At 43.2% G+C, this 25146-nt stretch overlaps 1 long non-coding RNA gene and 1 pseudogene across 1 annotated transcript; one reads left to right on the top strand and one right to left on the bottom strand.

Annotated features, from left to right (window-relative positions):
• Positions 1-1877: 1877 nt before the first annotated feature.
• On the top strand, positions 1878-9046 carry LOC121143988. Its single transcript, XR_005881310.1, has 4 exons — positions 1878-2057; positions 4863-4973; positions 5732-5988; positions 8183-9046. It is a non-coding gene; the product is annotated as an uncharacterized LOC121143988 (long non-coding RNA).
• Positions 9047-13776: 4730 nt separating this feature from the next.
• Positions 13777-15969, bottom strand: LOC101832190 (annotated as a pseudogene).
• Between the last annotated feature and the right edge of the window lie 9177 nt (positions 15970-25146).

Genomic DNA, 25146 nt, shown 5'->3' with positions numbered 1-25146 from the left:
CTATGTTTCTTTGCTTCATCGACAGCTCTGTCCTGACTCCAATCTGCTGAAACTTTTAAAAAGTAAAAGACAATAAATAAAATCTGGGGCTGGAGAGGTGGCTCAGTGGTTAAGAGCACTTGCTGCTCCTTCAGGGGACCTGGGTTTAGTTCCCGGTACCTCACACCACCACCACCACCACCCCCAGGCAGTAATTGCAGCTTCAGGGAATATGAAATCTCTTCAGACCTCCGCAGCCTCCTGCACCCTGGCACACGCATGCACTCAGGCACATGCATATACATAAATAAGATGTGTATTTTAAATAATAATAATTAATAAATCCTGGAAGGAACAATTAGATGAAAGGATCCGAACATACATGTGGCATATGAGCTGCAGTGCAACACTGGCTATGTCCAGGTGAAGTAGGGGTGTGAGAGCTCAGTAGAGATAAAGCATGTTCTGAGGGGGCCAGTGATGACACTGGAAACTTCTCTGAGAAGGTGACAGGCCTTGAGCAGTGGGGGAGATGTACTGATAAAAGACATGAATGAGAAACGGTGGGCAACCTAGAAGCCATCACAGATGGCATGGAGTAACCAGGAACTGAGACAACAATTTAGAGCCAATCAAAGGCCTCTGGGCTCTATTGTAGAAAACCAAGGCTCTATAGAAGAGGAGGAGCTTGTCAAGACCACACAGCCTATCAGGATTGGTGCTAGGTTAGGTCTCAGGTCATCTGACTCTGAGACAGAACCCAAGCCTTTAGAAGCTAGAATGAAGCTTATGTCCCTCCCAGAGTCCACACCTTCATTTGTAACTATCTAATTGTATACATACTAATCTTATTACATTCTGCATGTCCTGAACCTTGAGTTGGAAATCCACTTCAGAGCCCAGGGACTACCAACTCCACCCACCTGCTCACAGCAAACAAGCCAAGGAGGAACTTAACCACCATCCCTGGCAGATCTGGTTTAGGGATTAAGCCTTCAGTTCAAAGGTCAGCCTGGAAACACTAGAAACAGGAGAAACATGCATGGAAGTACAAACAGATAGAATGCTGTGGTTCAGCCTCTGGATTTGGTTTGGAGAGATAGCTACAGACTCGAAACCTGCAAGATAGAGTGAGACAGCCAGAGGGGGCAAGCAAGAGAAAGAGGCCCCTTCCAAGCAAGGATAAAGGCTCAGAGGTAGAAGAGAGAAGAAAGTATTCAGAAGCCTGCAAGTTTGGGGTGGTTGTACTGAAAGTGCAGAGCAACACAGGGGCAGAGGGAGAGGACACTGAATGCTAGGCTGAGCAAAGCCAGAAATCCTTCCCACAGAAGGAAGAATGGTAGGCACTTCAAGTGAGGGAACCCGGTAAATTACCCAGCCTAGACTTTCTGATGGGCTCACACCTCTTTCCCTTGGGATAAGAGCCAAACCCTTTGCTTCTCAGGCCTGCCACTTGCTGATTCCTAAGGGCTGACTTGGTGCCCTCTTTTCCTGTACCCCGTAAATCCTTCTCACCTGGAGAAGGCCCAGGACAGCCTGAGACTAGAACACTGACTCCAGCTAAGACAGCAGTCCCATCGAGAAGCCTTCTACAGTCTGTGCTGGTAACCGGTCTCTCTCCAGTCCCTCTTCTAACATTCCTAAGGACTGTGTACACCTTGGTTCTGATTGCATAGCTTTGTAAGTGCATATAGCAGGAAGAAGAATGCTGTTTTTCTGCAGCCTTGTCCAGTTGGCCCAGGAAGACTGTGGACCTGTTCTTAGGATGAGAGCATTCTTTCAGTTAGAGAACAAAATAAGAGAAGAATCTTGAGATGGAATTACCTTGGCCAAGCAAACAGTGGTGTTTACTTCCCTCTTCCCGTCCCATCCCCTTCTCAGAAGCTGGTCCTGCAGGTCTTTGCAATCAAAGTGAAGTTTTTGATTTGAGGATTCAAAAGCCCAAGCCTGAAGATTTGAAGCATAAGCCCAAGTATCAGATTTGGAGGAATACAGTGAAGCCGCTTTCCCACGGTTAAGACAGAACAGAACATAATGCCCAGCAGAGGAGAGGAAAAAGAAGGAAGAGATGAAAACCAGTAAGTTGAAAGGAAGCATTCCTTATCTCACCCCTACATGGAACTCGGGAGGGAAAGACGGCATGCAGCCATGGCTTGAAAGGTATAACCAATGAATGATGGATGCATGGCTAAATAGGCTGTTTTAGGGGTAGAACCTAGGTTAGGAAGGGAGCACTGGGGGCATGCCTTTGGACGTACATGTTCCCTGTCTCTTTATTCTGTTCTCCTCTCTCTGCCACTTTCCTCCGACATGCTCTGCTGTCACCATGTTCTTGTCTCACAACAAGTCTGAAAGCAATAGAGGTCACTGACCAGAGACTAAGTCCTCTGAAACTATGAGCCAGCATAAGCCTCTCCTCAGTTAGGTTGTGTCCTCAGATATTTTGTTACAGCAGCAAAAAGCTGACTATCACACATATGTGTTTCTTTGCAATGGGAAAGTGTCATGGAGCTGTATGGTGCTTATAGACTCCTGGGTCTTAGAAACCCAGAAGTCACTGTGTGCTCGGTGCTGAGAGACAGACAGACCTGGAGAGTCCTTGTGCTTGGAACTGAGCGATGAAGCAACAGGCACCTCCCTGAACTGACAGCAAAGGATGAAATAGAGCCCTGCACAGTCTAATGATCCCTAACAGACACTTGAGCCCCAGAGTCAGTGTTGAGACTCTTAGAAGTTGACTTGGATAATTATAGCTTACTGTTTCTGTTTTCCAAATTCATAGATTGAAACCTTGTCAACAGTGTGGTTGTATTCAGATTTGGGGCTTTGGGGTGGGATCATGACACAGGAGTCTTCATAAAAGGATTAGTGCCCCTATAAGAGAAACCTCAGAGAGCTCCTTCACCGTGTAAGAACTCACCAGATACTGAAACTGATAATGTCTTGATCTCACCATCTTGAATGGAGCTATGAAAAATAAATTTCTGTTCTTTAGAAATCACCTAGTCTGGGGATTGAGGGTATAGCTCAGTTGGCAGGGAGCTTACTTAGCATTCACAAAGCCCTAGGTTCCCTACCCAGAACCACATAAATCAGGCGTGATTGTGCATCTCTGGAGTCTTAAATAAGAGATTGTGGCAGGAGGATTGGAAGCTCAAGAGTATCCTTGGCTATATGATAAATTGGAGGCCAGCATGGGATACCTGAGATCCTATATCAAAAAGAAAGAAAGAAGACCCCATTCCATGGTACCAAATCCCCATACTGCTGACCACAAACTTACTTAGTGTTAGAAAGGCTTTGCCAGACTAAGGAGAACAATAAATTCCTCCTCCTTCTCCACCACCTCCTCTCTCTCTCTCTCTCTCTCTCTCTCTCTCTCTCTCTCTCTCTCTCTCTCTCTCTCTCTCTCTCTCTCTCTCTCTCTCTCTCTGTGTGTGTGTGTGTGTGTGTGTGTGTTGCTGAGCAGCAGCAGAGGAAGACAGCAGTCCCAGACTGTAGAGAAATGGCAGTTAGATGGCGGCTGGGAATAGAGTCCCCTGGAAGGCTTGCTCACTCATACACCACTGTATGCACGTCCCCCTGAAACCTCTGCTGCAGGAGGACCTATACCTGCCTTCTCTGGGTTTTTTTTGGCCAACAGTGCTTTATTATTTAACCAATGAGACAACATATACACAAAAGGCCTTCCCCATCATCTCCTCTTTTCTGTCTAAATAAAAAGAAAGGTTTTAACTTTAACATAGTCAAATTATATATAACAAAACAGTTATCAAGTAAGAACTACAGTTACAATATTTTGTGCATTAACATTTAGTAAAATTTAAAGAAAGCATGTTATCATCTATCCTATCCGTGTGAGTCTAAAGTCTTATGTGTAGCTTATCTTTTGTCATTACTAAGAAAAACTATAACTATAACTATCTGTCATCAACTCCATCAAAGACCACAGAAGAATAAAATATAAACACTAAAATTGACAGAGACATCTTGCTACCTGGACAGTCACCCGAAGTTCCTCTGTAATGTTGGGGTGCCTTCTCTGTTTGAGCTAGCCTTCCTCATCATATGGCAGCTAGACTAAAAAACCAAGTATGCAATAAAAGAGACCCTAATAGAGACGGTAGCATAGTCTCCCAAACAAACATCATCATCTGGGCTTTCCTTGTGTTTATTGCAAATCCCAAAAAGCATCTCATACCCAAGGAGGTATGGAACTGAATTCAGCCCTTTTTTCAATATTTATTTTTTGTATATGCATGTGCACTGTATGAATGTGTGGTGCCCATGGAGGCCAAAAGATGACATCAGATTCCCTGGAACTGGAGTTCCAGATGGCTTGTGAGCCACCATATGGATGCTGGAACTGAAGCCAGGTCTTCTGGAAGCATAGCCAGTGCTCTAAAGCTCTAAGCCATCGCTCTAGCCCTGAACCTCAACTCTTGGTAGGAAGAGTGCTGAAAAAGATAGAAGTGAGATGAGTGGTGTTGGTTTTCCCTCACCATGCACTGAAACAGATCCCAGGTGACTGTCTTTGAGAACCAAAGGGTACAGTAACCCTTGAGGAAACCCTTCCATGTATGTCAGTTTGCTTGTTTGATACCATTTAGACAATGACTTTCTTCCCTAGTGTCATGAATGACTACCCCACAGTATCTAACTCAACTCTGCAGGCTTTGGTTTCCACTGGTGCATACATATTTGCTCTAGATCTGCAAACATGTAGATACTCCAGAGTTCATCCCTGCAGGAACAGGCAGGCAACTTGCAGACTTAGAATGTCTCTAGAACTGACTTGTAAACTCATTGGAGCTCTGCCAGACATCCAGGGTGAGTAATGGTTTCTCCAATGATCAAAATTCCTGAACTGTTTTTTCTTTTAGTGTCTCCTAGGCGATTTGCCATGTCAGGATAAGATGAATATCTCCTTCCCAGCCACCAGCCATCAGAAACACATTGGAGTGGATGATGAAAAGCAAACCTTGCATTTTTCTGTAAGAAGTGCTGATTCTCTGGTTGAAGAATGATAGGGTTGTGTGGTCTAAATCAGTGGGAAGGACAAACAAGGCTTTCCCATGAAGCGGGGTGTCTTGACTCACAGCAGAGAGAGCCTGCTGTTGAATAAGGAGATTTTTTGTTGTAGACCAAGGAGACTAGAAAGAGGATGCACAAGTTTGTTCCTGGATGCATGATGGATGTCAGTTTTAGTGTTCTTAACTTGATGTGTGTTGTTAAAATGTCTAGGTTTACCCAGTAACGAGACACAAACCATAACTCAACGATCCCACGTGGAGTTTTATTGGTGGACAGGAAAGGAAAGGGGGGGGTGAGAGGTAACCAACCCATGCAGAGCTGGGGGGGCGAAAGAGAGAGAGAGAGAGAGAGAGAGAGAGAGAGAGGATGAGAGTAAGACAAGAGGAGTTAAAAGAGTAAGAGGAGTTAAAAGAGTAAGAGAGAGCATAAGAGGGCAGGGGTCAGTCCTTTAAAGGGGTCCTTTGCACCTGCGTGTAGTAGACTGGTTCTCACAGAACTCTGGGCTAGCCAGAGAACGGCCTGAGTGCATACTGCCAGGTAACAGGGCAGGCCAGCGTAATGTCTGAGCCTTTCAATGTGTGTGTGTGTGTGTGTGTGTGTGTGTGTGTGTGTGTGTGTGTTTTATATACATATATATTCTCTTAAAATATATACATATATATATACTATCCTTTTCTCATATATACATGGGGTGACAGCTACTACTGTGTCTCAGCAGTTGGAGATCAAAAGAGCAAGCAGAATCCTAATCTTTTCAACCTCTCTAAAGAAGATGATGTCCGCCAATATGTTCACAGAAAGCTTTAAACAAAGAAGGTGAGAAGTCCAGTACCAAAGTCCCCAAGATCCAGAATCTTGTGACTCCACATGTTCTACAACACAAACACTAGCGTGTCCTCCACAAGAGCTTCTACATCCAAGCCTGGGTCCAGTCAAGAATAAGTCTCTAAGAGTGAGAGCCTTTGGAGCACTCAGGTAAGTGGGATGTCTTCATCAACCCTCCTCTAAAGGCTCAGGAATCTATGCAGAAGAGGAGGAAAAATTATAAGAGCCAGAGATGGTGGATGACTCCTGGAAACAGTGCTTTCCCGACACAACACAATTGACACACATGTGAATTCGTAGATACTGTGACAGCACACATGGGACCTGCACAAGTGCAGGCCAGATAGGGTCCCAACAAAGAGTGAAAATGGATTAGATCCCAAGTCTAGCCAGGCAGATATCTGTAACTGATACTCAACGGCAAAGGAAAAAAATCAGTTTTCTCCAGGGGAGTCTCATTGGGTATATTAACCACTTCAGAGTAGGTCTCATGTCCAGACAAATTCAATAGTATCTTTGTAGACTTTTTCTCTCATTTTGTTTTCTTTGAACAGTTTTTTTATCTTATTGATTTTTGGCTTGTATATTTTGGTTTCTGTTTTTAAATTTTTGTGATGGAGGGGTGTTGTGCTTCTTATTCTTATTTGGCTGCTTTTGTTAATTTTTTAAAGGGGGTCAGGGGATGAGGAGGATCTGAGAGGAGTTGGGGGAGGGGAAAAGCATGATCATAATGCATGAAAATTTTTTCAGTAAAAAGTAAGTTTTTTAAAGTAGTAAATGAATGATCAGATCTAAAAACAAAGATAAAGCAAAACAAAATTCCGAACTATGATGCTCTAAACCAGGTCAAAGCCTCGTGGCTGGGGAGGTCATAGTGGGAAAGCAATGGCCATTGTTTTGTTAAATGAACAGGATGTGCATATCAAATTCACTTCTACATAACTATGTTTATGTCTGTGGAGGAATGCTGCTGTCAGTTTTGGTCAGGGACCTTCCTTTTGTATTCATCAGTGGTGATGAAGCGACTCATAACTAGCCAAAACACAGATTTTTTTAATTTATTTATTTCTATTTTATGTGCATTTGGTGTTTGCCTGCATATATGTCTGGGTGAGGGTGTCAGATCTTGGAGTTACAAACAGTTGAGAGCTGCCATGTGGGTGCTGGGAATTGAACCCAGGTTCTCTGGAAGATCAGTCAGTACCCTTAACCACTGAACAATTTCTCCAGCCACCCAGATAACAAATTTCTATTGAGTGAATACTGAGCCGTGAATGAAACATCTCTACCAATCTCCCACCCCACCCAAAGATCCGTCAACAAGGCAGAAGAAAAATATAATAGATAAAGAATCAATGTGGAACACTGAGTTCTGGTCCTAACCTCACAGCAGCTATGATCGCCTTCCCAACATCTGCATATGATTAGGCCTATCAACACATTGTTTTAGAAGGGAAAAGGGTTCATGGTGTTCCATCCCTCACTGAGGATTTGTGTGTAATTAGTAACTGATGGGGGAGAATTTTCTTCAGCCATTGCTAAGGTATCCTTGCTCCCGTAAGCAATCCTTTAGCCACGGTCCTGTGATAACTCTCATTGGGTCACGAAATTTTTAAAAATTAAAGATGTGAAAGAATGACAATTTTTGTTCTAAGAAAATAAAGGTTACAGGTCTCAGGCTTAAGGCATGCTCTGCGCCATGGAGTCACTTAATCAGCATTTTTTTGGGGAGGGGGCCTTCTTACAGACAGAAACAATCCTTCAGAACCAGAAAACCTAACTCAAATCCCAGGCAAATCATATACTAACTCCTAGGCCACAGGCAACTGACAATCTCTGAAACACCCTGTCAGGCAGACTTGTTTAAGGTTGAAAGTGACACGTGTAATTATGACTAGGCTACACTGTGTTTCGATAAATATCTGTCGCTTACTATCTGCCTAAAACTCTGCGGAAGTTCGGATCACAGCCAGTAAGGAGGAACCTGAACCAAGCTAAACTAGATGTCTCTACGTATCAGTGCTTCCATCTGCTGGCCAAAATGAGAAGGCTCCACTAGGGAGAGAGTAGCAAGATGCTAAAAACCCAGGCATCTCTCTGCTGGCTACCCAAATCCCCCAAGGAAACAGATGTGATGTAGCACGTATAGCCCCAGCTACCCAGCAGCCGGATAAAGCTGCATGCAACCCTTTGCCTCTCTGAGCCTGTCTGCTTATCAGTAAGATGGAGTAACAACCCCAGAGATGCTGTGAATCCCAAATGATGATGCCTCTGGGACAGGGACACTTTGGAAACCCTAAGCTAACCTCAAATACAAGCAGTCTTGATACTCTTTCTCCTACAGTTCTGGGCACTGTGAAACTTCAGGAAGATCTGACAAGTTGGCCCTGCACTTGAGTAGTTCTAATCCAGTGGAAGAGAGAGCCAAACTTCAGGAAGGTACTTGGGCAGAACGGAGACTGTGTGTGCCCAGAGAAGTCAGGGAAGGCTCTTCTGTTTACTAGCCGGCTTCAAGGCTCCCAGTTTTTCAGCCCTTCCTGGGCAAAGGCCACATCCAGAAAGACCTGCAGGTGCACAATCATTGTACCTCTTATCATAATTCTTCTTTCTGCTCCTCAAGCGCATCACTTCCAAAAAGCACACAAAGTTCAAATCCAAATCTGTAGCTGGGGTCTGTGGTGAGAATATGACCCCTGGGGGATCAGAGCTGTCTGTCACTCCTAAAACCAGGAAAAGTCTTAACTCACACCTCCCAAGTTGCCTGAAATGGTAAGGCTTTCCTAGGACTGCACTTTCTGTGGTCGACAGCTAGACTCTGAATCCCTGGCATAGTACTGTCCTCAAAGACACATTGCAAAATGGGACCCACCATGTTGCCATGGAGACTAGTAGGACTTCCTGAGATACCCAGAACTGGTAACCTTGTACGCAGATCTCTGTGGAAATAAGAGACACAGGAGATCTTCCTGAAGCTCTTAGAGACTGAAGGAGGTGGCCCAATACTTCCATCTATCCACTCATTAACTCACCAGGGGAGCAGTGACAAATAGTGAATGAACTCATTTAAATATGAATGTCCCCAGGTTGTGGTGGTGCACACCAGTAGGATTTGCTGAAGGAGGCAGAGGCAGGCAGATCTCTGTGAGTTCGAGGCCAACCTGGTCTTCAGAGTGAGTGCCAGGACAGCCAGGATAGGTTCCAAAGCTACACAGAGAAACCCTGTCTCAAAAAAAAAAAAGAAAAAGAAAAAGAAAAAAAAAGAATGTCCCCTACAAGCTCTTGTGTTTGAACACTTGGTCCCCACTTGGCCACTTGGTGGTGCTGTTTGAGAGGACAAGGATAAGGAGGAAGACATCACTGAGGTTGGTTTGGGGGATGGTTATAGCCTCGCCCCATTTCCTGCTTGTTATTGCTGCTGCCTTTCTACAGTTGAAGATGTTATCTCTCTGCTTCCTGCTCTGGCCATGACTTCCTAGCCTTATAGACTCTCCCTCTGGAACCTTAAGATAAAACAGTTTCTTTTGTAAGCTGCTTTTGATCGTGGTATTTCATAACAGCAAGAGAAAAGTCATTAATACAGAGTCATTAATAATATTAAAGATTAAGTCTGAGTTCAAATCCAACCTCTGCTTCTTCCTGGCTACACAGCCTTTGGTAAATTGTTTACTTGGTTTGCTTTTAAAAAGGAAACAATGGTTACACATATCTTATGTTAAGAAGAGAATAAAATGTAATATCCTATGTAAAGTGCACAGCCCAGTGCTCGATGGGTACTTACTATTATTGTCAAACATTCACTCTAGGCCAAGTCTTACTGCATACCATAGACTTAGAGGCAGTTAGTCTATGTTTTCAAAGAATTCATGGGCTAGTAAAGAAGACTGACAAGTCATCAGACAAAAACAATACAATATCAGCAGTGCTAAGGGCTTAAAAAGTGTAAGGACTTAAAAGCACAACATAGAAATTTTAGCTCTAATGAGTAAAGAAATGTTCAGAAATAAATTATTGGGATGGAAAAATTAAGCTGTAAGTTTGTTCACACAATGTTTGCTTACACAAAGGGAAACAAAACAAAACCTACATAAAGATTATTAGAATTATTAGCATAGTATAGTAATGTAATTAGATATAAGGTTAATAGACCAATGTCATTGAATTTCTGTTTATCAACAAGATCTTACTGTTGAAAACAATGTGTAACTCAGGTATTGTGTCAAAGCCTGTAATCCCTGTGCTGGGGAGACTAAGGCAGAGCAATATGAGCTCCAGGACAGTTGAAATAAAGAAAGGAGGAGGGGTAGGAGGCTGGCAGGGAGGAAAACTTATTTCCTCCGGTTCTGTGTGCTGTCTCCTCACTCAGTTGTTTCCTTTACCATACAAAGCTTTTCAATTTCTCACATCCAATTTGCCAAACCTCGATATTATTTCCTGAACTACTGGAAACCTTATTCAAAAAAGTCTTTGCCTGGGCCGATATCTAGGAGTATTTTCCTCTTTGTTTTCCTTTAACTGTTTTGAAGTTTGGGGTCTCAAGCCATTTCGAATTAATTTTGATTCAAGGTGAAAGGTAGAAATACTTCATTTTTCCTCAGTGTATGTTTTTTTGATGTCTTTGTCAAAAAATTCATATGGCTAAAACATCCAGACTAGATGGGGTGGGGTGATCTCCAAGACACACCTCTAACTGGGAGCTCTTGACAATTGCTGTCTTCTTGGGAGACAGTGTCATTCTGTTTTCTTTTTTTTTTTTAAGTGTGTGCCACTGTCAGATTTCTCATGCTCCAATGGATGGCCCCACAAACACACCCAAACAAATATGTTTAGCACTAACTGGGCTTAGCAGATAACTTAAAAACAAAAAACAGCAAGAAGTTAGGAGGACCCTGTGTTAGGGGATTTGAGGAAAGTTGGAGGGGAAAACAAGAAGGTGGATATAGTCATTTGTGTTATAGATATGTATGTATTATATATGTATATATATGTATATATTCTTGAAAATAAATAAAAATTAATATTTTTAAAGTATTTATCAATAGCTGTGTGAAATTAATTTTAGGGTCTTCTATTCCATTGATCTATAAACCTGTTTTTGAAACACTATCATGCTGGTTTTGTAACTATGGCTTTGGAATATAGTTTGAAATCAGTTATTATGATGCCTCCAGTCAGCACTGTTCATGTTTTCTCTGAATTGCTTGGGCTATTCAGAATCTTTTGTGATTCTATATGAATTCTGGATTTTTTCTATTTTTCACAGAATGTCATCAGAACTTTGATGAGGATTTAAGATTAATATCTTGAGTGTTATAAACAACTAAAAAAGACAACTCAATGGATAAAGAAGTTATGGCCAACAGACAAAAAAAAGTTCAATTCCCTTAGCAATCAGGGAAAGGCAAATTAAAACTACGTTAAAGTACCTTCTCATCTCAGTCAGAGTCATTTAAAAAACAAACAAACACTGGCAAGAATGTGGGGGAAAGCAACCCTTTACACTGCTGATGGGAGTATAAGTGTTTCTGCCACTATGGAAATCAAAAACTAGAAACAGAACTACCATGTGACCCAGCTATACCACTGCTGGTATATGCTCTAAAGACTATAAGACAGCATACTATAGAGACCAGCATGTCTATGTTTATTGCAGAACCATTCCCAATAGCTAAAATACGAAATCCACCTGCATGTCCATCAGCAGATGAGTGGATATATGAACAAATATACAATGGCATGTTATTCAGCCATGAAGAAGAATGAAATTATGTCATTTGCTGAAACATGAAATTAGCTAGAGATCATATTAAGCAAATTAGATTCATTACAAAAAGGCAGATAATGTCTTCCTCGTGTGTGTGTGTGTGTGTGTGTGTGTGTGTGTGTGTGTGTGTGTGTGTGTGGCATGAATGAATTTTTGAGATAAATGGTTGGAACTGGAAAAAATATACTTAGTGAGGCAATCTAGACCCAGAAAAACACCATATATGCAAATCCTAGAGTCAATTGTATGTGTGTGTGTCTGTCTGTCTGTCTGTGTCTGTGTGTGTGTGTTTAACTAGAAAGGGGCCTTGGTGGGATATCTTAAGGAAGGGGAAATGGGAAATAAGGAGGGAGATTTAAGTGGAGAGAGAGATGGGAGAATAGAGACTAGAAGGGATAATTAACAGTAATGAAGCGCCATATGAAAACTTATTTTATAAACTTCATAAAATACGTCTACAGACATTCATTCATTGTTGGTTTGTTTGTTTATAAGAGAGTTTAATTGGAGTTACCCTACATATGGGGATAATGGTCCTCCAGAAGTCATAGGTTGACAAATTAAGAAGCCCAATGCCAGGTACGAAATAAATCCCCTTGAGTTATTGATCAGGGATGTCCTAGAGACTCCCAAAACAATATAGGCTATCGCCATTGTTCCTGATTGCCCACCCGAACTAGATAATAAAAATTTACCCCTAAAGACACCACACACTTTGGTCACAGCACTTGGAGAAATCACAGTGGCACTGTTCAGGAAGCTGGCTAACTTTCATAGTATCAGAAGGTGCTATGTAGGCTGCAGTGAGAGAAAGGTCACCAACATTTTTACCCAGCTGTAAACTCTGAGTGCTACAATAACAACTGGCCTGGCAAGACATGCTCACAGATGCAATAATAGCATGAATATTATAGTAGTAACCAACTACTCTCTGTTTGGATTTAAAGCTCACTCCCCAAGAGAGAATGACTGCCTGGTACTGTAAACATGACCAAGAATATATATGACTTGGAAGCTCATAGACCCCAGGGGTGAACCTGCTGTTTATTTGCTAAGTGGACATTGTTTCATGTTCTGATTTGTATCTCCATACCCACAGATTAGTACAGTTTTCAGACAGCACCAGAGAAGCTTCTGCAGTGGATGCTGGTTAGTGTAGGAATGCAACAACAACAACAACAACAAAAGGACAGGAATAAGTACCTGTGGCATGCTCAGACACAAGTAGGACAACTGTATCACATTCTCTACCACCAGCATTCAGGAAACATCATAGAAAACAGGGCAGAACTAGTGTACAAATGGACTTTGACAGCCCATTCTCCTTAGAGAGATATTCTATCAGCCTAGATGGGGAGGGTCCCCCTACTCCACCCCAGGCCCTGCCCCAAAGGATATGACAGACTTTGATGAAGCCCCATGGAAGGCTGCACCTTCCCTGGGGAGCAGAGGGGGGATGGGGTGGGGGGGTCAGTAGGGGGAATGGGAGGATAGGAAGGAGAAAGAACTGGGATTGATATATAAAATAAAAATTGTTTCTAATTTAAATTTAAAACAAATACTTGAGGGCAGAGAGAAAAAGAAAAGAAAAGTGGGAATAAAGATGCAAAAACCAGAGATCAAGAATAACTAGGATTAAACAATATTTAGAGACAAAACAAGACCAATACCCTCATTAACTCACAAAAGCTGTGGTTGCCTGTATAAGCCCTGTACAAGATCAAGATCAAGTCAGTCAGCATTCCAGCATGGAGGTGGGGAGGTTCATGAACCCTGACTCCTACTAAGGAACTAAGGAACTATCGGTGGTTGATGGTTGCTCCACATTCATGTATGTGAAGCAGAAGAATTTTTTAAGTTGCCATGAAGTTGAGAGGCAGGTAGATGATAAGAGATGAATCTAGGAGGAGTTAGAGCAAAGGATGGAAGGTGAATATGATCAAAATACATTGTATGTGCATATAAATTCTGAAGAATTAATAAAATAATACATTTTTGAAACTGCATTTTCCTTATTTTCACATACTTTAAATTTCAGAACAAAACAAAACAAAACAAACAAAAAAAACACAATGCACAATACCCAACCCTGCTCTTCTGTGGAAGGGGATTTTCCTACCTTAAGGCACAAGGACAGAATAAAAGAGATCCTCTAGCATGAGCAGAGAACCAGTAGGTCAGGGCCAGCCAAGGCTTCTGGGGAGGGAGGGGCACAGGGAAACTATACAGAGGACATGGTCTTCCCAGGGGATCTCTAATCTACTTCTTCCATACTCATAACCTTCAAGTGGGGGAATCTCATCAGGAACAGCAGCACTGGGCTCCTCTGCTGTCACCTCATCTTCATCATTATCCAGGCCTAGTTTGATCATGCGATAGATTCAGTTGAAGTGGGTTTGGGGATCCTCAAGTGAGAAACCAGGGGAGAGAAGAGCAGCCTCAAACAGCAGCACCACCAGGTCCTTGACAGCTTTGCCATTTTTAACCTACCTCAGCCTTCTGCCTCAGGGTCTCCACGATGGGGTGGTCAGGGTTGATCTCTAGGTGGTTTTTGGCCATCATGTAACCCATTGTAGAGTTGTCTCGGAGTGCCTGGGCAGTCATGATCAGCTCCATGTTGGCTGTCCAGCCATAGTTGCCTTTAAAAATGCAGCTGGCTGAAGACACAGGCCTATTGGAGATTGTCACCCTCTCAACTTTCTTATCCAAGATCTCTTTCATGAGCTTGCAAAGATTCTCAAATTTGCCTTGCTCTCCTCCATTTCTTCTTCTCTTCTTCATCTTCTGGTAGCTCCGGGCCTTCCTTAGTCACTGAGACCAGGCTCTTTCCATTAAACTCCTTGAGGTGCTGCACACAGTACTAGTCAATAGGCTCAGTCAGGTACACCACTTCAAAGCCCCACTTCCTCACACGCTCCACAATGGCAGAGTTGGTGCCCTGCTCTTTGCTTTCACCAGTGATACAATAGATAGACTTCTGTGTCTCCTTCATGCGAAACACATACTCTGACAGGGAAGTCATCTCATATCCAGACTGAGAGGTATGATAGCGCAGCAGCTCAGAGAGGCACCGACAGTTAATGGCATCTTCATGGATTCCAAGCTTTAAATTCTTGGAGAAAGCCTCATAGAATTTCTTGTAGTTCTCTTTGTCTTCAGCCAGCTCAGAGAAGAGCTCAAGTCACTTCTTCACAATATTTTTGTTGATGACTTTCAGGATCTTGCTCTGTTGGAGCATTTCTTGGGAGATGTTCAGGGGCAAGTCCTCAGAGTCAACCACACCATGGATAAAGTTGAGGTACTCAGTTCATCACAGCTGTCCATGATGAACACACGATGGACATAGTTTGATGTTGGTCTTCTTATTGTTCTCAAAAAAGTCAAAGGGAGCTCGCCAAAGACTGAAGAGCAATGCTTTGAATTCCAACTACAGAGAAGTGCTTGACTGCCAAGTGGCCCTTCCAATCATTGGTGGGGCTCTTACAAAATCCACCATATTCCTCTTGAGTGATGTCATCAGGGTTTCTGGTCCAAATGGGCTTAGTCTTATCCAACTCTTTATGATCAATATATTTCTCCTTAATCTTCTTCATTTTCTTTTTCTTATCTTTGTCACTGTCATCTTCTTCATCTGATCCCACATCTTCAATCTCTGGCTTCTGTTCATCATCCTTATCTTCTTCCTCTTTCTCACCCTTCTCTTCCTCTGCCTTATCATCACTGATCTCCTTCTCTCATTCCTTCTCCAAATAAAGGGTGATGGGATAGCCTACGAACTGTAAGTGTTTCTTCACCCCTTCCTTGACTGTCCTCTCCTCTAAGTACTCTGTCTGGTCTTCTTTGAGATGAAGGATGACTTTGGTTCCCTGGCCAATAGGTTCACCGTGGTCTGCACGAACTGTGAAGGATCCACCAGCAGAGGACTCCCAGGCCTACTGCTCATCATCACTGTGCTTTGTGATCACAACCACTTTCTCTGCCATGAGATAGGCTGAGTAGAATCCAACACCAAACTGCCCAATCATGGAGATGTCTACACCAGCCTGGAAAGCCTCCATGAAAGCCTTTGTGCCAGACTTAGCAATGGTTCCCAAGTTATCTATGAGATCAGCTTTTGTCATGCCAATGCCTATGTCCACCAATGTCAGCATACCCTTCTGAGTGTTGGGGATGATGTCAGCTCTTTGCCACTGTCCAACTTGGAAGGGTCTGTAGGGCGCTCATAGCAAATCTTGTGCAAGGCATCAGAAGCATTGGAGATCAACTCTCAAAGGAAAATTTCCTTGTTTAAGTAGAAAGTATTGATGATTAAGGACATGAGCTGGGCAATTCTTCACCTCTTCCTTGCCATAGTGCACTTCCTCAGGCATCTTGACAGAAAGGTCGAGTAGCTGTACAAGGCAGGGTGGGCACGGAGCGCATCCGACTCAAACGTAGAGCCTAAACTGCACAGGGGTGACTCCAAAATAATACATTTTTAAAAGATGTATTTATTTATTATGTATACAGTGTTCTACCTTTAAGTATGCCTGAAGGTCAGAAGAGGGCACCAGATCTCATTACCATGTGGTTGCTGGGAATTGAACTCAGGACCTTTGGAAGTGCAGGCAGTGCTCTTAACCACTGAGCCATCTCTCCAGCCCCAAAATAATACATTTAAAGGATATGTATACCAAGGAACCTGTACAATCATACTTTAGCTGATCTACTTATAGTAGCAACATAGTGATGACAACATTGATGAATGTCCACTGACATGAAAATAGTGATATATTTATACAAAAGAATATTTTCTGCATATCAGAAAAAGTGAGTGAATATAACAACTTAACCAGCATTGGTAGCATTTTGAAATAAAAATGCAAATCACAGAATACTACATACAACAAGATATCCTTAATAAACGTCAGTAGCATCTAAAATGAAAAAATGCTAGGTGTATATTATTCTAAATGAAATAAATTGCTGTAAGATGGTGTTTGCCATGGGGAAAGGTACTAAATGCTCATAAATTTGGTTAGTTGATATTAATTGTTGGGTTGGGTTGAAGTACTCTGTGTGTGTGTGTGTGTGTGTGTGTGTGTGTGTGTGTGTGTTTGAGGGTAGAGAGAAGGAAAGGGAAAAGAAGAGAAGATACAAGAGAAAGGAAGGAGAGGAGAGGGAGGGAGGTGAGAGGAAGAGATCTATGTAAGGACCAGTGGAGACAACTTCAGAAACCAAGACTGCAGATTAGGTATTTTTGTTCATAGTATCTGTTGTAATTCTTAAAAAGTGGCACCAGAGAGAAAGATGCCATGCTACATAGTTCAAGTGCAGGGTTTTTTTTTTAATTAGGGAAATGGATCATTGTTGTGGTCCAGTCTGTATTAGCCCCATGCTACAGGGGCTATCTGTTCAGGACTGATGTCTTTAGGGCTGCGATCTTGACCAAACAAACCCAGGCCCAACCCTGAGTGAAGGAGTGTGGATGAGGGAAGGCCTACCTACCCAATGGTATTAAAGACAAGACAGAGACATCTAGTCATAACAGGAAGGCTCCCAGTAAATATCGAAGCATCATTTTAAGTAACCATCCAAAAGTGGGGGCAATGGCAGAAGACATCTATTATCATGTATAAAGGGCTGATAGGAAATATTTCCTTTAATTCTAGAGACACTCCTAAGTAGCACATACTTAAACCCTCAGGCACACCACACCAGCATGCCTCACTAGCCTTCAGGGTAGGTGTAGACTTGTTCTGGCCCAATTCTTTTGTTATACAGAATAGGAGCCATTCCCCACCAACATCTAAAAGACAATAGAAGTTCTGAGCTCTTAGAACTCATGGCTGGGTGGAACATATTTCTAAAATATTATCACACACACACACACACACACACACAGATCATAAAAGGGAGAAAGGAAAGGAAGAGACCAGCCTCCAGGGACAGAAGCAGTGGGAGAGAAGAAAAAAAGGCCGAGGGTGGGGGAAGGTGGAAGAGGATAGGAGGTAGGCAGAGCCCTTTTAAAGGGGAATATAGTGAATGTGTACAAGTGGTACTTTTAGTGGCAGCAGATGAGGGCATACCTTGTCAGAATCCCAAGTACAGGCCAATACAGATGTCTGAATGCTAACAGTATCAATTAGCAAAAGAAAAAAAGACACCCAATCAACCTTGCAGGGTATAAGGAAGGTATTCCAGAAATGTGTGCTAGGTTTTAGTCTTATGAAGACACTATAAAGAGACTTTTCAGGAAAAGCTCACAAAAATGTCAGACTGAGCCTATGGGTGGCTGAGAATCGCTACTGATCTGAATGAGAACTAAGTACCAGGAGAAACAAGACTAAGTAGCTAGCCATAGTAATAGTTGGAGCCTAGGAAAGTGACTATGTCTGAGCCCCACAGTTCCTTTCTCAGTTTGACTAGCTGGAGTCCATCCAAACAACTATGTCCTGGGGGGTATGCATAGAAGTGAGGCCACTACTAATCCCCCTAGTCTCTAAACCACGTTACCAGGTCCTAAAGTCTCTGAGCAACACATCACCGGTAGGTGATGTTAAACTTGTTGGTTGTTTACCAGTCCTGAGATCTGAGACACTACTGCAGGTTTAGGGCTTACACCTCAGCACCATGGATAGATCCCTCTGCTTTGACTCTGGAGGAGCCCTGGGAATAGGGGAAATTCCAGATTACCTTACCTAACCTAGTATATACTTCCTTTTGCTTCTTCCTTGACCTCCAGACCTGTCTGCAGGCTCTCCATACTCTAATCTCTACTACACTCCATGTTGACAAAGTAACCCTTCTAAATTGTCAATCTGACCACAATTTTATCATTAGAAACTCAACCACAATGCCCCTCGTGTGGTAGCTGTGGTGGTTTGAAAGAAAATGGCCCCCAAAGGGAATGGCACTATTAGGACGTATGACTTTGTTGGAGTAAGTGTGTCAATTATAGGGGTGGGTTTTGAGGTCTCCTTTGCTCAAGCTTCACTCAGCATGACACTCAGACCATTTCCTGTTGCCTGCAAGATGTAAAACACTTGGCTGCTTCTCCAGCACCACATATGTCTGCACTGCCATGCTCCCCACCATGACAATAATGGACTGAACCTCTGAAACTATAAGCTGACACCTCAATTAAATGTTTTCCTTTATATGAGTTGCTGTGGTCCTTTGTATGGTGGTGTCTCAGAAAATTGGGAATCAATCTACCTTAACACCCAGCTTATACCCAAAGGATGCACACTCACACCACAAGGACATTTGCTCAACTATGTTCATAGAAGCATTACTCATAACAGCCAGAACCTGGAAACAGCCTAGATGCCTCTCAACCAAAGAATGGATAAAGAAAATGTGGTACATTTATACAGTGGAATACTATTCAGCAGTAAAAAAATAATGACATCTTGAAATTTGCAGGGAAATGGATAGAACTAGAAAAAAACATCCTGAGTGAACTAACCCAGACCCAGGAAAACAACACAGTATATACTCACTCATAAGTGGATATTAGCTATGAAGCAAAGGATAACCAACCTACAGTCTACAACCCCAGAGAAGCTAGGTAACAAGGAGGACCCTAAGAGAGACATGCATGCATTCCCCCTGGGAAGGAGAAATAGACAAGATCTCCTGAGTAAATCAGGAGTGTGGGGAAGCAGGGAGAGGAGAAGCGGAGGGGAGGGGGAGGAGAACTTGAGAAATGGGGTGATCAAGTTGAGGGGAAGGACAGAGATGGAGAGCAAGGAAAGAGATATCTTGATAGAGGGGGCCATTATGGGGTTATCCAGAAACCTGGCATTAGGGAAATTCCCAGGAATCCACAAGGATGACTCCAGCTAAGACTCTAAGCAATAGTGGAGAAGGTGCCTGTACTGGTCTTCCTCTGTAATCAGATTGACAACTACCTTAATTGTCATCACAGAACCTTCATCCAATAACCAATAAAAGCAGATGCAGAGATCCACAAATAAATACTGGGCCGAGCTCCCAGAGTCCAGCTGAAGAGACGGAGGAACAATAATATGAGCAAAGGAGTCAAGGCCATGATGGGGAAACCCACAGAATCAGCTGTCACAAAATAGTGGGAGTTCACTGACTCCAGACTGACAGCTTGGGAACCTGAATAGGACCAACCTGGGCCCTCTGCATGTGGGTGACAGTCATGTGGCTTGGGAAGCCTATAGGGCCACTGGCAGTGGTACCAGGATTTATCCATAGTTCATGAACTGGCTTTTTGAAGCCCATTCCCTATGGAGGGATACTTTGCTCAGCCTAGTTATAATTGAGGAGGGAGCCTTGGTCCTGCCTCAATGTGACAGACTTTGTTGACTCCCCATAGGAGGCCTTACTCTCTCTGAGGAGTAGGTGGGAGGAGGTGGGGAGAACAGGAGGAGGGGAGGGAGGGGGAACTGGGATTGATATGTAAAATTCAAAAAAAGTTTTTTTTTTTTTTTGGTTTTACGAGACAGGGTTTCTCTGTGTTGTTTTGGAGGCTGTCGGTCCAGCCCGGCCTCGAACTCACAGAGATCCACCTGCCTCTGACTCCCAAGTGCTGGGATTAAAGGTGTGCGCCACCACCGCCCGGCTCCAAAAAGATTGTTTTAAAAGTAAAAAAGACTTGCCATGGTCATGGTGTCTCTTCACAGCAATAGCAGTCCTAGGACAGAAATCAAGACCCATTAGGACACCCCCTCACATATTTCCTGCATTATGGATAGCTTCTGTTCCTACATAGTTTTGTTCAGGGCAAAGCTTTGTGGTCTACCTCTCTAATGAATTCCCCTCTCCCTCTCCCCTCTCTCCTTCCCCCTCTCCCCCTCCCCTTTCCCCTTCCCACCCAGTTCCCAAGCTGAGGATTGGAGGATTCTCAGAGCTCAGTTCTTAAATTTTTGTTCTTTTATTTCCACCCATTACATCAGTGATAATATCTTATCCTGTGGTTCAAATGTGTCTTGAACTTAAATGTCTGCCCTGAACTTCAAACTTTCACCTTTAACCACTTGATAGATCCACTTGGAGGCTTAATAGTTACCTCAAAATTAACACATCGGTAACACACTGATTTCTTTTTGCTTTTGTCCTATGATAATGATTAGGAATTTGGTACCGTTTCAAATGGGAGCAGTGAGAACAGACATCCTTGGTTTCTCCCTAACCTAAAAGAAAAGTATTCTTTCAGCATCCAGTATGCTATCTAGCTATAGGTTCTGTATACCCATCCTTTGCGACACTGGGGAACTTCTTCATGTTTATCAACTGCTTTTTTTCTTTCTTTCTTTTTTTTAGCATATAGTAGAATGGTTATATTGTTTTCCTACACACAATATAATGAGTAGTTTTGATTTTCAAACCTCAAGCCCATCTTTCATTTCTAAAATTAGCCTCATTTGGTTCTGATATGCCCTTTTATATAGTGCTTTGTGTCTTTTTCATAAGAGAACATGGAGTCTAGTTTTCTTCTTTTGGGATGTCTTTGTCTGATCTTAATATCAAGTTAATATTGACCTAAAAAATGGGCTTGGAATATAGCCCAGCAACTAAGTGCTTGCTTAACATGTGTGAGGTCTCCTAAGTTCAATTCCTAGCACACAATCACAAAATTTGGGAAATTATTTTCTTGTTTTTTGTTCTTTGTTTTATTGTTTGTTTAAGGGGGTTGGAGACTTTGAGAGTTGGGGAAAGAAAATGGGTCTATTAAGTCCACCAAAGGGGCAGCTAGCTGGACAATAGCGAGGGTACTTCTCACCTGTTTGGATCTTATTTTTCATTATTATTTGGGGAAGTGAGAATTTTGATAACAGTCTTAATTAATAGTAGAGTGCTATTGAAGTTACCCATCCCAGTTCCCAGAAGTTTTAGTAGTCTGTGCTGATCAAATAATTCGACCATTTCAGCTGGGAGGCCAGCATGGGACTGATCCTGATCCCCTGAGTGTGAGAGTCAGTGAAGAGGCCTGGGCAACCTATGGAGCCCTGAGCAGTGGATCAGTGTTTATCCCTGGCATACAAACGGACTGTGTGTGTCCACAACACAAAGAGGGATGCTCTCTCAGCCTGGACTCTTAGGGGAGTGCCTGGACCCTGCCCTGAGTGAAATGACAGACTCTAGATATCCCCTATGTGAAAGGAAGTAGGGATAGGGTGGGAGCCTGGGGAGGATGGTGGGGAGTGCGGGAGGGGGGGAGGGAGAGGGAACTGGGATTGACATGTGAAGCAAGCTATTTAAAATTAAAGTAAAAGAGAATAATTTGACCATTTCATCTCTAAGCTATTAGATACATTGGCATTAAGTTTTCCAAGAATTTTTTTCTGCCCTTTGCATTTCTGAAGCCTCGATTATAAATGTATTAGAATATTGTGTACTGTCCTGCAGGTTCTGAACCTCTGTTTTGCGATCATTGCTGCTGCCACTGTTTCTGTACTGCAGATTGGATGTTTTCAGTTCTGTGTCTTCTGATAATCTGCATACTGCATTTTTGGTTCAAGTACTACAGTGTTAACCATTGCTTCCTTTGCCATGCTCATGTTTTCATTCAAATCCTCTAATGTGTATCTAGAATCCTGGATTCTAAACCTGTGTCTTTTAAGTCTATCATTTCTGTCACCCTAGGTCATGTGGCAGTGTGTGCGTCTCTCTGTGTGTGGTGCACTGCATGTGTGCAGGTGTAAGTGCCCATGTGGAATCCAGGGGTCAACACCAGATGTCTTCTTCTATTGCTTTCCACATTACCTTTACAGAGAGGGCATCTAACCAAACCAGGTGATCCCCAGTTGTCTGGACTCGCTGCCCAGTGAGCTGCAGAAGCCTGCCTGTCACTAGCCTGCCTGCTGCCATCCCGTCCAGCTATTTGCATGGATGCTGGAGATCTGAACTCAGTTCCTCCTCATACTTGTATGGGAAGCACTTTAGTCTTGGTCTCTAGTTCTGTGATTTTTCTCAGGACTGTAGGTTATGTTTTTCACCATTTAAAGGCACATTGCTAGTTCCAACTCATGGATGAGGTAACATGTTACCACTTTATTGTGAATGTGCAGAGACTTCTTAGCTCCATGTTTGCTGTATGCTGGGTATCACGTTCCTCTGCTAACTAATAGCCAATGTCCAGATGGCTTTTTTGTATACTTTCCCAGTTTATAGTTATATTTGCAGGTGGAAGCCCTGTACCTGTTGTTCAATAGTGTCAGAAGCTAAACTTCCTCTCCTTTGGATCATTATTCAAATGCTACCTCAAGCTGTTCAGTCTTCCCAGCAATACTCACCATCCGTTTCTGCTTCATTTCTCTCTAATTCTCATCATCTATCACGTGTGTATCCGTCTCATTTAATAATCATTTTTCTTTGTTAGAATGCATGCACCACATAGGCGAGGATCTTGTGTGATTATTTTTCTTTTGTAGATCAGAAAAAAAAGATTAGAGCTGGGAATATATTAAGTGATAAATGAATTAAGAATAAATGTTACCATTTGAAAAATTTCCTCATGCTATCTATCCCTATCTTTTCTGCATTTTGTATCAAAGTATTGACTATACTTCTGTTGCTGGTGAACATGTCTCTCTTTCACCCACACACACCACCACCATCACCACTACCCTACACCAGGAACGCTTAAGCAGAAGGAGCCTTGTTCCTGAGAGTTTTCCTTGTATGAGAATGAGAATTATTTCTCTCAGGGAAGTGCAGTTGCCTAGGAAAGCAGCAGAGGGCAGCAGAGGGCCGCCATTCCTGCCTCCCTGCCTCCCTGCTGCCAATCTCAATAGAGGATTTGATAGGTAATGGGACCTTAGACCAGCAAAGCCAATGTGGTTCCCTCGGAAATAATTCAGAGGGCCCAGGAGCCCCCCATAACCAGTGTCTCCCACCATTCATTGGCACCCACAAACATCATTCATGCTGCACACACACACACACACACACACACACACACACACACGTACGCACATGTATGCATGCGCACACAGTGCCAGGCCCTTCCTCAGTTAAAAAATCCCTCCCTTTCTGACCTACTCCCCTTTTCTCTAGCTTATGCCAAGTTCAAATGAGATTCCCCAGAAATCCATCTCCCTCCTTCCCAACTCATTAACTGTAGCTAGCAAACACCTTGGGGCCCTCTAATGCCAACCACTTCAATGAAATTCTTGCCACGGGCACTGCCAGGAAAGGCACATTGCTAGTTCCAACTCATGGATGAGGTAGCAGGCTCTAAGAGGAAGAGGAATGTGCCTAAGGTCACAGAGATGAACACCCAGTGCTACTTGCCATCCGTAGTCCCAAGTCCCAAGTCCCAGAGGACAAGCCAGGTGTAAAGGCCAGGCAGGTTGGATGGATGCCTTGATACAGGTTCTTTCCTTCCTGAATTATTATTCTCACCCGAAAGTGAGCTTAGCCACGACAAGCTTGCTACACACACACACACACAGCCTTTCTGTGACACGTACCCTGAGGTTGTGAGGTTGAGCCTTACCTGCTTCCTGTGTACCAGTGCAGGACACAAGACCTTGCAAACAAGGAGCAGTTCACTTGGAACAATATGTGTGGGTGCACAGGCAGATGGGACCTTAAGGTCAGCAGCAACACCTGTGCAATTGCTAATCTGATCTACTCCACTTCCTTCAGCAAACAGCCCCGAGACTCTCCCACTGGACTTGGCTCTAGATGCCAAAGACACAGGTAACAGATGGGGAAACCACAGTTAATGCTGAGCAGAGGCACGGAAGCTCATAGCAATTCAAAGAAGACTGTACCTAGAATAGGAGCATCCTCCTGGGCAGTCCTCATCCCCGCCCACAATAATGCTGGGAACCAGCTGCTGCTTCCAGCTGCCACGGGTTCATGGGAGAAGCCATTGTTTAGGTTGGTGCTTGGTCACTTCACTACCATTCAGTCCTTCCCCTTCCCATTGTCCTTAAGCCCATCATCTGGGTAGAGGATGCAGCTGTTGGCAGGAGAAAAAAGGTGGGAGGGGCTGGGGAGCCAAGAAGCCATCCTGGGGACGACAAGAGGCTTCAGCAGCTGGTATCTTTCCAGATGAGCTGCAGACGAAGGTGCCAGGCAACAATCTCCACTGTGCCAGGTGTAAAAAGTCAGGCTTTGGAGGCAGACAACCACTGATTTGTTGTGTGTCCCTGAGCAGGTCTTTTTCCATTTTTGAGCATCAATTTGCATCATAGTTAGATCAAAGATAAGATGCTAATGAGGACTGATACTTACTGCCATGAGGACTGATACATAAGTATTTAAACATATTCATCTCTATTGCTTCCTTCCACTACAACCATAGCAAAGGATCAGGAAAGATAGTGTCAAACAAGGATTTCTGCAGCAAATGGAAGCTCCCATTTCTGTTAGGTAAACAGAGATGTATCCCCACAATGGAAGTGTCATCAAAAAACACATTTGATGAATGGACAATATATTTAATAATTTATAATCACATTAATGGAGCAGCTGATGTTTGTGGGCAGTTATAATGTATCCAGCACATGACTTCGGCACAGCTACCCTGTGGGCTAGGTACAGTCAAAACCAGTTCGATGAGTTTATGACCACATAGGCAC

Source organism: Mesocricetus auratus, unplaced genomic scaffold, assembly GCF_017639785.1.
Source record: "Mesocricetus auratus isolate SY011 unplaced genomic scaffold, BCM_Maur_2.0 Super-Scaffold_100014, whole genome shotgun sequence".
Taxonomy (NCBI): domain Eukaryota; kingdom Metazoa; phylum Chordata; class Mammalia; order Rodentia; family Cricetidae; genus Mesocricetus; species Mesocricetus auratus.
This window is presented reverse-complemented; position numbering and strand designations above follow the sequence as displayed.